The sequence below is a fragment of the Artibeus jamaicensis genome, unplaced genomic scaffold (assembly GCF_021234435.1).
Source record: "Artibeus jamaicensis isolate MK-2021 breed Jamaican fruit bat unplaced genomic scaffold, CSHL_Jam_final contig_519, whole genome shotgun sequence".
In the NCBI taxonomy this organism is placed as follows: Eukaryota; Metazoa; Chordata; class Mammalia; order Chiroptera; family Phyllostomidae; genus Artibeus; species Artibeus jamaicensis.
Genome location: NW_026521871.1, coordinates 35723709 through 35738826, shown reverse-complemented (window position 1 = coordinate 35738826; position 15118 = coordinate 35723709). Strand labels below are relative to the sequence as shown.

At 35.0% G+C, this 15118-nt stretch overlaps 1 pseudogene; it reads right to left on the bottom strand.

Moving 5' to 3' along the window:
• Positions 1–9119: 9119 nt before the first annotated feature.
• Positions 9120–9245, bottom strand: LOC119048411 (uncharacterized; annotated as a pseudogene).
• Positions 9246–15118: the final 5873 nt, after the last annotated feature.

Here is a 15118-nt window from a genome sequence, read left to right as displayed (position 1 = left end):
TAGAAGTCTGTTGCCCATTTTCATACAGAGTTTTTTGCTTTTGAAATTGTAGGTGTATATCCTGAATATAATTAATTTCTCAGAAATATACATTTTAAAACTTTCCTCCCAGATTGTGGTTTGGCTTTTGTTTTTGTAATAGTGGCAAATTTATTATTTCTTTTTAGTTAGTGCTTTCTGAGTCTTCCCTAAGAAATATTTCTCTACTCCAATATTGCAAATATATTCTCCAATATTTTTAGAGGCTTTATAACTTTTATTTTATGTTTTAACTTTATTAGAAAATGCCATATATTTCCAAAGTGGATGTGCCATTTTACTCTCCCATCAGCAATGTATGTAATCAATATATATAATTAACTTTTGTTGATGGTACAAGCAAAGAGTAAGGGTTCATTTTTTCCATACAGCTGGTCTGGCATAATTTTTTTTTGAAAATTTTCTTTCCACATTAAATTGGCTGGCACTTTTCTCACCTATTACCATTTACATGTGGGTCTATTTTGGGGGGCTCTGTTCTATTGAGTTGATATACTTATTAGTCTTTCTGCCACTATCTTGCCGTGTTGGTTACAATGTTTTGAAATCAGTATTCAATGTTTTGAAATGTCAGTCCTTACATCTTTGTTTTCCTTCTTCAACAATGTTTGTACTTTCTAGATCCTTTTCTTTTACAAATAAATTGTAAAATCCATTTGTCAACTTCAATAAAAAAGTTCTAGAATTTTGATAGGCTTCACATTGCAATATATCCTCCAGTCTAGAAAGAGCTGACATTTTACAAATATTCAGTTTTTTAATCCATATACAATTTATTTCCACTTACATAAAACTTTAATTTCTTTTAGCACTTATGTGTATTTTGCAGTTATGCTTGTGTATATTTTATTCTTATTTTGTTTATGTAATTATAAGTAGAATTGCTTTTATAATTTTACTTTATAATTGTTCATTGCTCATATAAAAATAGTTAATTATATATTCATCTTGTATCATGCAGTGGTGCTAAATTCACTAGCTACTTATGGTGCTTGTGTTGACTATGGCATAGAATGTTCAAAATAAAAAGTTGTATCACAAAAAAAAGTTTTACTTTCCCTAATTCATGTCTTTTATTTCTTTTTCTTGTCTTATTGGATGGGTAGAACTTCTAGTCCAATGTCTAATAAAAGCGGTGCGATTCAATATGGTTGCTATGTTTCCCACCTTAGAAGGAAAAGTGTTCGATGTTTCATCATTAAGGAAGACTTAGCTATAGTTTTTAGCTTAGCTATAGTTTCCTGAAGTTTATTTATTTGCAGCTTTCTGAAAAGTTTTATTTAATATGAATGGATGTTGAATAAAGTTAACTGCTTTTTTATTCATTTTGAAATTTTTATATATGTTTTTTCCTTTACTATAGAAAGAATATTTATTACATCACTTGATTTGTTTATTGTTAAACTAAACTTGACTTTCTGCAATAAATCCTACTTGTTCTATTCTTTACATTTCTACATTTTATGCTATTCTATAAAATCTTTTCTTATGTCTTTGTCGTGCTTTGTTACCAGGGTTAATCTGAATTTATCAAAGAAGTTGAAATTATCCTCCTATTTTCTTAAAGAGCTTTTATAAAATTGGTACTATTTCTCCCTTAAAACTTTAATATAACTTCTAAATACCTGATCTGATATTCCTTTGTGAAAATGATTTGTTATGAATTAAATTTTTAAATATATAAATATTCAGATTTTCTATTCAATTTTGGTAAACTGTGTTTTTCTAGGAATTGTCTGTTTCAGATTGTTGAACTTACTTGCCAAAAAAGTGTTCATAATATTCCTCATTTTATTCTTTCAATACTGTAGGGTCTATGGTAGAATCTATTCCTTCTTATATTTCCAGTATATTTTCTTTCTTCTCTATTTATTTTGTGCTAAGTCTTATTAATGGATTATTCAACTTGTTAAATTTTTTAAAGTACCACATGCTTCTATTATTCCACATATTCTCCAATATTTGATATGGTCAATCTTTTTAATTTTAGCCATACTACTGAATGATAATTAACATTAAACATTTTTGTATGTTCATTTGAAATTTACATACCTTCTGGTGAAATGTTCAGATATTTTGTCTTTTTTTTAAAGATTTTATTCATTTATTTTTTAGGGGGAAAGGAAAGGAAAGAGGGAGAGAAATATCATTGTATGGTTGCCTCTCATGTGTCCCCTGCTGGGAACTGGGCTGCAACCTAGACATGTGCCCTGACTGGGAATTGAACCGTGATCATCTGCTTCACAGGCCCGTGCTCAATCCACTGAGCTACATCAGCCAGGGCCAAGATATTTTGTCTTTTAAAAATTGTGTTATTAACTTATAAGTATTCTCTATATATTTTAGATGCTGGGATACTCATTCTTTCTGAGAGTAAAAGGTTTAAGAATCACATATAAATTAGCTGTTTGAGTCATCTTTTCTGATGGGGAATAAGTTAAACAGAAAAAAACTGCTGAAAAGCTCTTCATAATTACATATGTATGCCCCATTCTAACCATCCATGAGACCACATACTTCAGGACTGTTCAGTGAACCAGTACATGCCCTCTTTTGCTTAAACAAGTATGAATTATTGGATTCCTACCTTGTACCTCAAGTTCCCAGCATAACAGCTTTATTACTTCTCTGTGCATATGGCAGAAAAGATCAATACCAGCCTAAACGGTACCCCAATCTGAGGATCCACAGGAAGCAATTAGAGTCTTTGAATCTCAGTTAAAATACCCCTGGGAGAGAGAATCCAATTTCTTGGATCAAGTGACTGGGCAGGTAAGCATTTCATGTGGCCCATTACTCAAGCAGCATGGGTGGAAAAACATACTGAGAAAAGATGTAGAAAGTTTCTATTAATGGGTGGAGGAGATAAGGGGAAAAACTGTCAGCTCTTTACACTAGACAATGACTGGTATGACTTTATAGGAAGGTAATCTCAATTGCATAAAAGAAACAGTGTAGGAAATATGAGAGAGATGAAGAATAAGAACTTGGGTAAATAAATCGACTATAGATTGATCTTTGGGAAGAAGCTGCATTAAGAAAATAATCATGATAATAGAGTAATGATTGAACAAGTCATGTAAGGCCCCTGTCTTTAAAGATGGATTTAGCTAGAATGATTAATTTTAATCCTTGAGTGTGTAAGCATTTGAGCACAGTATGTCTTTGCCCTTAGGGATCCTTCATTAGCTTTAGGCACTTAATATCGGTTGTTACTTCCCTGGTGAGAAGAATCTTCCCTGCAGGCACTGGCTTTTGAAAAATTCTCCCTCACCCAGGGAAGCAGATTACACCTGCCATTCCTTATCTGCACACACCAGGGAGGCTGCTTGAAGCCAGAGGAGAAGGCCAGAGAGCATTGCATTGCCAAGCTTGAAGATTCAAACCACATTCGGTGTCTCAGCCTGCCACAGCTCTATTCATAGCCTCTTAGCCCAAATTTCATGCCCTTACTCTTTATCTTAATGCTCAACCAGAGCTCTTAAGCCTTGATATTCCAATGCTACTTCTGGCTTCAATTCACACCTTTCTGTTTCACTTTTTGGATGTCAGCCTCTGGCGTATACTTGGTCCTCCTTCTCCTTGACCTTCAGGATTCACATACCAGTGCATTTTCTCATTTTAAATTTTGATGATACCCTAGAATTTGACAACATGCTCTAACTGTGATTCTAGCCGTCTTCAGATTCATGGCAGCCACATACCCCTTTACGTGAAAAAGAAATTCCTGACATAATCTGTCACTACCTTTAAAACTGCACTGCCCAACCTGAATTACCATTTCCAATATTGGATTACAATTTTTCAGGCCATGAGCCACTACAGGGTGCTGACCAATCAGAGAAGCCCATTGTTCTATGTCAAACTAAAGAGGCGTTCATCATACCTCTCTGTATTAGGAGAAAGTCAGGGTTGTTGAGTCACATGCTGCCATTATTGAGAACCTGTCATATGCCAAAAATAGTAATATCTGAAAGTCCTCAAAAAAAAAAAGCAATTGCTGACATTCTTTGAGTACTCACTATATACCATGCATTTTGGGAGTATTTTCATTATAATAGTTTATATTATCCTTCCAATAATCATATGTGGTATTTACCATCATCATTGTCATCATCATCACTGTACTTGAAGACACTGAGGCACAAATAGGCTCATAAGTTATTTGTCTTAAATTATCCTGCTAAGAAGTAGCCAAATCAGGATTTTAATTATAATCTCAATGCCAGACATTATTTTTCAATCTAGTGGAGAAGACAGCTGTATGTAAGAAAATACAATAATAAAGACCATAATATTCAATCATTGATATGTTATTAAGCAACCTAGGTGCCCATCAGTAAATGAATGGATCAAAAAATTGTGGTACATATACACAATGGAATTCGTGCAGCAGAGAGAAAGAAGGAGCTACTACCCTTTGCAACAATATGGATAGAACTGGAAAGCATTATGCTGAGTGAAATAGGCCAGGCGTTGAAAGACAAATACCATATGATCTCACCTTTAACAGGAAGCTAAACAACAAAACAAACAAGCAAACAGAATAAAAACAAAGACACTGAAATGGAGAACAAGCGGGCAGCAACCAGAGAGGAGAAGGAAGGGAATTTAAGGGGAAAAATGGGGAGGGATTTTGAGGAACAAGTATGAAAGACACAGGGATGAGGACTGTGGGGGGAATGGGAGGGAGGTGGGGAGACGGGGCAGGGGAGGCTGGGATGGGAGAAATAGACAAAAAACTGTACTTGAAAAATAACTAAATAAAATTAAAAAAGAAAATACCACAGTTACAATTAATTGCTTGAGCACAGAAAGAAGGATGTACTAGAGTTGCCTGCACAAAGGAAGAGATGATTGGGTTAGGCATTGAAGGATACGAATTTAAACAAAGGGAGGAAGGCAATGTCAATCCAGTTGGAAAGAATAGATTGAACAAGATTAGTAACGGGCTTGTAGACACATGATGAGGCAGTGATACATTTTTTTCACTCTTCAGAAACATCTACTTTGACTCTTTGGATCTCTAGATAGGGCTTTCCAATGAAAATCTCTCACACCAGCCTGGGAAAAATAATTATGTAGATGAAACAAACATCTTGCATCTTCTGTCTTCGGACTTATCACAGAGTTACAGAGGAAGGGTTTAGCCTAAGGAAGAAGTCAGCAAAAAAAGAATAGACCTCAGGATACGAGGATGGGGACTACTTTATACATGAGAGCCTGATACGACAGCAAAATTCTATCAGGCAACTAATTTCATTTTGTTAGCTTTTTTCAGAATCCTTTGCCAATAAGGTGGGAGATTCCACATGTTACATGCTGCAAGCCCTAAAATGGCTCTAATGCCTCTGCTCCCTCTGTAAACCTAGGATTCTCAGATATTTTTCTCCATCATATTTTTCCATTTCCATGACCTTATGGCTTCTCATACTCTCCCTCCATCATCCTCTAATTTTTTAGGCTATTCATGTGCAAAGCCACACAGAAAAAGGCCATGCTATCCATTTCTGGGAAATAGCCTATCCTGGCTCCATTTCTCTAAATGGCCTATTTTAGTAAATCACTATCTGTGTTCTCGGAGATGATGACTGCATCAGCTATCCTGCCCGATTGCCCAGGTCTGGGCCTTGGCCCTGTGAGGCCATCACTAGCCACCTACATTGTAGTGCTGGCCAGTCTGTAAAAGTGGAGATTCTTTTGTCTTTCAACGGTGCTGCAGCCTATAGTAGCCAGTTTGTGAACCTCCGACTCACAAAATTACCTCCTTTCCTTGCTCCGAAATGTTTTATTGCACTAAATTCTTTGTTGTGGAATATTTTAAAGCTCACCATTTATCTTTCATTAGAGTCTGGTTTAGTATTTTGCAACTTCAGAGTTTGAAAGGATATTTCACTTGATTGTTATCTTGTGTTAATAGAGTAAAATCAAAGTGCTTATAAATATAGTAGCTTTTTACCCACAGCAATTAGAAACTCCTCAAAGAATAATTGTCAGAGTGCAAAGAGTTCAAAGTTAAGAAAAACAATGAACTAAAATAAAAACTGATCACTGTTCCCAACTTGCAGCAATTTTATACATAAGGACCAATTTCTGATAGATTCAAAACACATAGCAATGCATTTATTTTATATTCTCCTATTATTGACCATCTTTTCATTTTTGTTGGTCAAATTACATTTTAAATTTAATTGGATCTAAAGTTTCTTTTCAGTGACATATTCTTTACATATATTTCCTCTTATCAATATTCATAAAACTTGCAAGCAAAGGTAATATTATAAGCTATGAGAGCCTTTTGCCGCATATTCCTTACATGAAAAACAAGCAGAATTTTATTCCGCAAACAGATTTACATTTGGACTTCCTCTTATTCAAGTCCTTCATTGTGTTCTTTGACTTAATCTAAACATTTTAGCTGTTTTCTCTTCTCCGTACTTTCAAACTGGCCAGTTTTCTAGAAGCTACATTTTTACAGCATTACAAAATGGGTTCTTGTGTCATCGTTCCTTCCCCACAAAATGAAATTGATGCAAGACCTGAGGCTGATGAATTGATGATCACAAGCCAATTACAGAAGAGCCAGAGCTGTGTGCTACCGCTTTTTGACCTCTAGTCTAAGTCTTTCCCCATTGAGAAGGGGAAAAACGATGAATGTTAAGATTCAAGAGGTAGATGTTGAAATAAGAAATAGGAGAAAGCTGATAGGAGTTTAATATAGGACTCTTACCACCTCGTCCATCTTTAAAATCTATTTTACCTGGATTCTTAAGTTTTCCTTAGATTTTTTATTTATTGCATAAGCACCTTGACTTTTGTTAATTATTGATATACAATCCAAGATTTTGGTATAAGTTACAAACAAGTATAATAATTAAAATACATTAAAAAATATAATAGTCACACAGACGTGTAAATTTCGGCTTCACGGAGACAAAAAGAAGATATTGACCTAAATTGAAAGATTGTGGCCATTATTTCAAAAAAATTCATACTACTATTAATTTTTGTTTGTCCTCTGATTTTTCTTGTTCCCCTTTTCTCCACCAATCCCCATTTCCCTTTTCTTTTTAGTTGTAATCTTGATGAAAAGTGAAAATAAAAGTAAGAGCTACCAATTACATTGGTAATCTGCAAAGAATTTCTTTAATGTAAGTTTCTGCCTATGTTTTCAGCCTAAGTTGCTAATATTTGTAATTTTGATATAAAATTTTAGGACCCAAAACTGAAAATTCAGTGATTATGTTCAAAGATGACAGAATGAAATTAGTGATTGCCCATGACTTCTACTCATAACAATTAACTATATATATAATTTTTTTCAGGAGTTTGCATAGAAATGTGCAGGGAAATCTCGTTCACTCTCCCCTCAGCTCCTCCCACAATGACAGCACCCCAAAGAACCAGAGAATGCCATCAAAACAAAGAACTTGACATTGACACAATCCAATGAGCAGTTTCAGATTTCACTAATTATAAATGCACCCATTTGTGTCTGTGTGTACACAATTCTACACAGGTTTGTCCCATGTGCATCCTTGTGTAATCACCACAGAAATAAACATCCTCAGCTATACCATCAACACAGGACTCCCTAGTGGTCCTCTTCAGAACCATTCCCCCTTCCCTTCCCTAGCCCCTGGCAACCACTAGTTTGTTCTCCATATTTATAATTATGCTATTTTGCTAATGTTACATACCTGTAATTCTGCATCTATGTATCTCTTTGAGACTGATTCCTTTCACTCAGTATAATTTCATATTCATCCAAGTTTTTGAGTGCATAAATGTTTTGTTTTTTTAATTACTGAGTATTATTCCATGGTATGATATATCACAGTGTGTTTAAACCAGTCATCCTGTGAGGGACATCTGGATAGTTTCTGGTTTTTGTCTATTATGAATAAAGCTGCTGAGAATGTTCATACAAATTTTTAAGTGAAAGTAAGCCTTCCTTTCTCTGGGAATACACAAATGCCCAAGGGTGCCATTGCTGGGTTGTATGCTAAATCCATTTTTCATTTTGAAGGAAACTGCCTATTTTCCAGAGTGGCAATACTCTTTTACACTCAGATCAGGAATATATGACTGATGTAGTTTATCTACATCCTTGCTAGTATTTGTTATTGTTTTCCCGTGAGCTGTTCTCAATGATGTGCAGTGATACCTCCCTGGGGGTTCAATTTTCATTTGTCTGTTAGCTAATGATGTTGAACACATTCTTTCATATGCTCATTTACTTTCTGTATATCAGTGAAATGTCTGTGCATATTTTTTGCCCATTTTCTAATTGGATCAATTACTGTTTTCTAATGTTGAGTTTTGAGAATTCTTTATAGACTTCTTTTTGTCAGGTAGATGATTTACAAATATTTTCTCTCAGTCTGTGGTTTTTATTTTTTTAATCCTTTTCAGATAGCAAAATTGTTGAATTTACATGAATTCTAGTTTAGCATTCTTTCCTTTCATGAGTAATGTTTTGGGTATCAAATCTAAGAACTCTTAGCCTAGTTCTAGGTTGCAGAAAGTTTCTCCTATGTTCTTAATGTACTTAAGTTTCACATTCCAATCCATGATTCATTCTGAGTTAATTTTTATATAAGAGGTAAGGTATAGGTGAAGACTAATTTTTTTTGCAAGTGAACATAATTGCCCAACACTATTTATTGACTAGTGCTCCTCTGCGAAAATTAAGTGGACATGTCTGTGTGGAACGATATCTGCATTCTCTATTCTGTTTTTTTTAATCTTTATCTATCCCCCCCAATACCACACTGTTGTGATTTTTGCAGCTATATTGTAAGCCTTTACATTGGGAAGAGTGACCCCTCTTCCCACTTTTTTTCTCTTCTTTTTTTCTAAGTTGTTTGAACTATTCTAAGGATTTCACCTTTCCATATAAGCTTTAGAATAACCTTGTCTCCCGAAATATTTTTGAAATTTTGATGAAAATTGTATTAATTTAGGAAAAATTGGCATCTTTACTATATTGAGTTTTCCGATCTAAAAATATGGTATGTCTCTCACTGATTTAAAGTCCTTTTTGATTTCCTTCATCAGTATTTTATAATTTTCATAACATAAATTCTGTGCCTGCCTTGTTAGATTGATATCTATCTTTTCCTTTAGAGGAATCATAAGTGGTATTATTAAAATGATAAGAACAGATACTACACTTGATCTTAGCCAAAAGGCTGAGAAGCGATGTAAGTGGTATTACTGCACTTTAAATGTTGGTTTCCTCTTGTTCATTATCAGTATATAGTGATGAAATTGATTTTTATGTGTTCTTGTTTCCTGTTTTTATGACAGCTGCTTTAAATCTAATCAGATAATTCCAACATTGGATTCAATTCAGTATTAGCATATGTTGATTGTTATTCAGATTATAGTTTCCCCTGTTCTTAGGTATAACACACAATTTTTTACTTTATCCTGGAAATTTTGATTATTATATTAGGAGACAGTTAATCTTACTTAAATCTTCTATTTTAGCTAATATTTGCCCTCTTAGGTCAAGTGATTGAATTCTGGCTAATTCTTGTGGAGGTTAGTCTTACTGACAGCTTGGTTGCAGAGCCCTTGCAATAATGTTTTGGTCTACTTCATTCTCCCAGTGATTTTAGGTTCCTCATCTAATTGATCTAATTGCACACAATTAAATACACAGATCATGCATCATAGAAATATATACTTGAAACATATATAATCTTGTTAACCAATATCACCCCAATAAATTTTTTAAAAGCCACTTAACATTTTCCATTCATTATTTTTTACTCTTCATCTGTGCTCCTTAACCTGATATTAGCCTATACTAGAAGGCTATAGTAATCAAGACAGCATGGTACTGGCCTAAAAACAGATATATAGATCAATGGAGCAGAAGAGAGATCCCAGAAATAAACCCATGCCTAAATGGTCAGTTAATCTATGACAAAGGAGGCAAGAATATATAATGGAGTAGATGGTCTACCCAATAAATGGTGTTGGAAAAACTTGACAGATACATGCAAAAATGGAGCTATATAATCTTTTATAACATACTATCTTCTATGAGTTTTGAGAGGTAGTCTAGCATATTGCTTAAGACAACACTAGTACACAGTCAAACTGCCTAGGTTCAAATCCAGCCTTTCTTTTATATCACATGTGACATCATGAAAGTTATTTTATAGAGTTATATGAGGGCTGCATAAACATTAAATGGGGAAATATATGTAAAAAGCATAGAATGGCATTCTGTAAGGGATAGTTATTATTTCACTGACCACTATCATTCAACATACTCTAGCCGTATACTATTTGCTTTAAATTACTTTTTTTTTTAGAAAGAGACAGGTACAGTATATGTGATTATAGCCACACTTTAATCACATATTCCATCATTCCCTACAGGTAATGTAAGGATTTTAAGCTGGGCTATAGGAGTATATTCTGATTATGAGACACAGTTGGGCTAATTTTACACAACAATGATGAAATGCATGACTACTATCTGATTAGTATAATGAGTAGTTGAATTAATAAACTCCACAGAGTTTTGGAATTTTTTGTTTTTTTTTCTATATACCATATCACTGAGAATATTTTTTCAGTGTAACTTTATAGATCTTATACTCAAAGTAGAATGTAAGGTTCTTAAGAGCAACTATAATATCTTACATAAATTGATATCCCTAGCATCACAGTTGACAGTTTTGGACATAAAATAATAGGCACTTAAAAAATATGTCTGTGGAGTTGAACTTTTGAAGAAATGTTCATGGCATTCATCTATTTAAATCCAATGAACTTTGCACTAGCCAGTGTGGCTCAGTTGGTTGTGCCCCATCCCACAAAGTAAAGGGCCACCAGTTCAAGAGTCACCGGTTCAATTACTGGTCAGGGTATCTGCCTGGGATGCAGGTTCGGTCTCCAGTCAGGGTGTGTTTGAGAGGCAACTGATAGATGTCTCTCTCTCACACATATATTTTTCTCTCTCTCTTTCTCCCTCCTCCGCCCCTCTAAAAATAAATGAATTTTTTTATTTAAAAAAATAAAAATGAATTATTTTTTGTTTCCTCCCCTGTGATCTCTTTTTGGCCCCCTTGATTTATAAAAACCTAAGAATATTATGAATTGATGTTTAAGGACTCTTTGAATTTTTAAATACCACTAAGATGGTCATGGTAGATTCCTCATTACTTTCTTACATGATTCCTAAGTTCAAGCTTTGAAGGTTTTCTGGACCCTACCTTTTTTGCCTTCCGAAGCATCTTCTCCTGTCCAGAAGCCCCTAATGCTTCACAGCTTGTGCAATCACATTTCACAAAAGTCATATTTGCCTGTACCTCCCTTCTTATGTGCTACCCTGTCATCTCTCGGAAGGTGCCCGATACCCGCGCTCATGCTCCATCCCCACTGTGGGTACATGGGCATTTCTCATCGCTTCATTTAAAGGATTCTGATGGGGGATGACTATCTTGTTACATAATGTGCCTTCCTCAGCTCAGTCAATATGCTGCCTGCCTGCCCCAGATTAAAATTTCTAACCATTTCTCCACATTTCCAAACGTACCTCATCAAGTATGTGTATAACACACGAGGGTCTTTTGAACTGTCCTCCAGTACTTGCTCTAACACTTTGTATCAAGTATCAAGATCGATTCCTTAGTCAGAAAGAGTTTTGCATTTTGGATGCAGAACTTCTAGGATCTTCCTTTTTGTCTTCAGCTCCTAGACCCGCCACTTGAGAAATATTTCCCTGAACTCAGAGGTAAAATTAATCCCTCCTACACTTGCACTTCCAGGTAACTCGTTTTTGCTTCTATTACTTCCTGTGTCACACTCTCACTTACTTGTTTACGTGACTTTTTCCTCTGGTAGGAGACAGCCCCTGTGTCTCACTCCCTTCTAGATTCCCAGCACTCAGCAGAGGTCAGTGTAAATGTTTTTAAATGTAATTAAATAGTCTTTCCAAGTATTACCTTTATAAGTAATATATTTGAGAAGCCTCTTGAGAGGATTTTTCAAATCATATACTTCTTGCACCCTTTCCTTGAGCACCCTAGTTTGCATGTATATGGGAATGAAAAACAACCTTAAAAAATCAAAATAAGGTTGTTGTAACATACAAAAGGCAGACATTGTGAGATATATGGACAAATGCACATATTTTCTTAGAACTAGGTGCAAACAGAAAATATCAGGATGCCTGACAGTGATGTCATTACTGCTAACGGTACGCTAATTAGTACCATTGTGTGGAGGAGGTCTCAGAGTCTCACTGTTGCTAGAAAATTTCATTCGAGGTGATCTCAGAGCTGTATTTATTTCACTGTCAGATGGGCTCCATGAGAACTAGATAAGCTCTATATGGCTAACTTTATATCTTTTCCAATAAAGTTTTCAATATTGTTTTTCTTATTACACAAAAATAAAAAATTACAACCACAAAGAATGTGAAAATCGAACAAGCGTGTTCCCATTGATCAAGAGATAGCTGCTACCAACACCTTGTAGACTTTTTCCAGGGGCTGGTAGGTCTGCCCGCAGTAAGTGCCCATCAACTAAACACTTTCTCCATGCTGAGTTCTCTACGTATTTAGCCCAGATGTCAGCTCAGCTTTTTTTATTTTTTATTTTTTTGGCTCTTAAATTCTTAGTTGGATTGAACTAAACCCCATTCTGGAACCTAGGATAGTATTACATACACCCTCTTCTTCATGTTTATGAATTTTAGAGAAATTGGTCCTGTGCCCTTGCAAACTGTCCTGGTTTTCATCTTGTGCCAGTCTAATCCTACAGTTTAAAAACAATTCATTTGCAGCTCCCTGCTAGAAGTTTCTGTTTCTCCTCAGTCCTGTTTCCACCACAGGCCACCAAGCCTTCCTCCTGCTGGCCATGCACCAACCACTGATCTCATCTTCTAGCCACTTATTTTTTAATATTTTGTGCCTCCTCACTCTCCTTCCAAAGTTCTTTCTAGAGATAGTCACCATTTTCTCCTCTTCTTAAACCTCGTAGTTAAAGATCACTTATTGTTAATTAAACCTGACCTCTGGGTTTTATCCTTTATCACAAACATATTGATTATTTTTTCTAAATAAGAAGAGTAATTAACAAAATAAGTCTAGAGGGAACAATTTTTTCACACCCTTATATAAACATAATATTGTTTAATTCTCACAACAACAGATGATGAAGCTACAATTAACTCTAGTTTGTAAGTGAAACAAACAAAGCATGAAAAGATAAGCAAGTTATAATAGTGTTGTATAATTTCTTCTAATTGCTTTTATCTCCACTGATATATCACATTCCTAACACTAGAAATGACATCCTGTTCCCATTTTTATCTGCAGTGTCTAATCAGTGGCTGGAATACAGTAGGTAGGCAATAAATTTGTTTAAATAAACAAAATTACACGGATGAAAAGTAGCATTATCCTATATCACAGTTTTCATTTTAGTTGATACGACTTTTCACATTGTTGATGGTTTCCCCCTGCAGAAGGGAGTTTCTCTGCTTGATTTCCCAGAACACTTACTTCCTTGGTTGCTCTTCAGTAATTTTTACTGGCTTTCCCTCTTACTCAAAATCTTGTAATATCCCAGGACTAAGTCCTTGGTCAGCTTGTCTCTTAAAACTACACTAAGTATATGGGCAGTTTCATCCAGTATCATATCTCTACAGATTGACAATATGCTGGTGGCAATTTTTATGTATAGTCTTGTTGCCCAATCACTGTCTCAACCCAGTGCGTCCGAACTTAACTCTTTATATCCCACAATATTGTTAACCCTGTCAGCCTGCTCAATCCAAATATCTGCAGTGACCCTTGATTTCTCTTTCATGTACTCCATATTTAATATCTTTGAAAAACTTGCTGGCTCTAATTTTAAAATATATTCAGAAACCAAAAACGTATCACCACCTCCACTGCACCACCTCGTTTGAGCCACTATTACTCCTTTTCTAAATGACGACAACAGCTTCCAACTGGCCTGCCTCCTTTCCTTGCCGCTTTACAAGCTGTTCTTACTCCACCTGCCAGAGCACGTCTGTTACCCCTTTGCTCAACATATTCTACAATGTCTAACAACATGAGTAACAACAATAAAATAAAAACAAGTCTCTAAAGTAATTAGGGGAAATGGAACACTGATTGGGTATTTGGTAGCAATCAAGATCTTCATCTTTAAGTATAATAACGGTTTTGTAGTTATATATAAGATATGAAAGTTCTATCTTTAAAAGATATTAAAATATTTACAAGTCAAATGACATAATAACTTGAATATGTTTTAATATGACCAGGAAATGAGGGACCGAGTAGAGATCTAGAGGAAATAAGACTGGCCTTATGTATTTCTATTTATTTATTTTCCATTAATATTTAACCCCCTTATGTCCCTCCTCCCCACCCTGCAGTTGCCACACTGTTGCCTATGTCCATGAGTTTTTTTTTCCTTTTTGCTCAACCCCTCCACCTCCTATCTTCCCCGGCCTAGCTATCATCCTGTTTTCTATCACCATCTGTCTCTATTTTCCTTGTTATTTCAGCTTATTCATTAGATTCCACATATGAGTGAAATTATATAGCATTTGTCTTTTTCTAAATGACTTATTCCACTCAGCACAATGTTCTCCAGAGCTATCCACACTGTCACAAAGGGGGAATTTCCTTCTTTTTTGTGGCTGAGGTGTATTCCATTGTGTAAACATCCCATAGTTGTTTTATCTACTCATCTACTCATAGACTGACTACCTTCTTACACCACACACAAGAATAATTTTAAAATGGACCAAAGACTTAAATGTTAGACCTCAAACCACAGAAATCCTAAAAGAAAACATAGGTAGCAAAATATCAGACATATCTCATAGCAATATTTTATCTCCCCAGATATCTCTCTCCAGGCGAGGAAAATAAGAGAAAAATTAAACAAATGGGACTACATCAAACTATAAAGTTTTTACACAGCAAAGGGAATTATCAACAAAATAAAAAAGATAACCCAAAGAACAGGAGAACATATTTGCCAACACACCTGACAAGGGGCTAATATCCAAAATCTATAAAGAACTTACAAA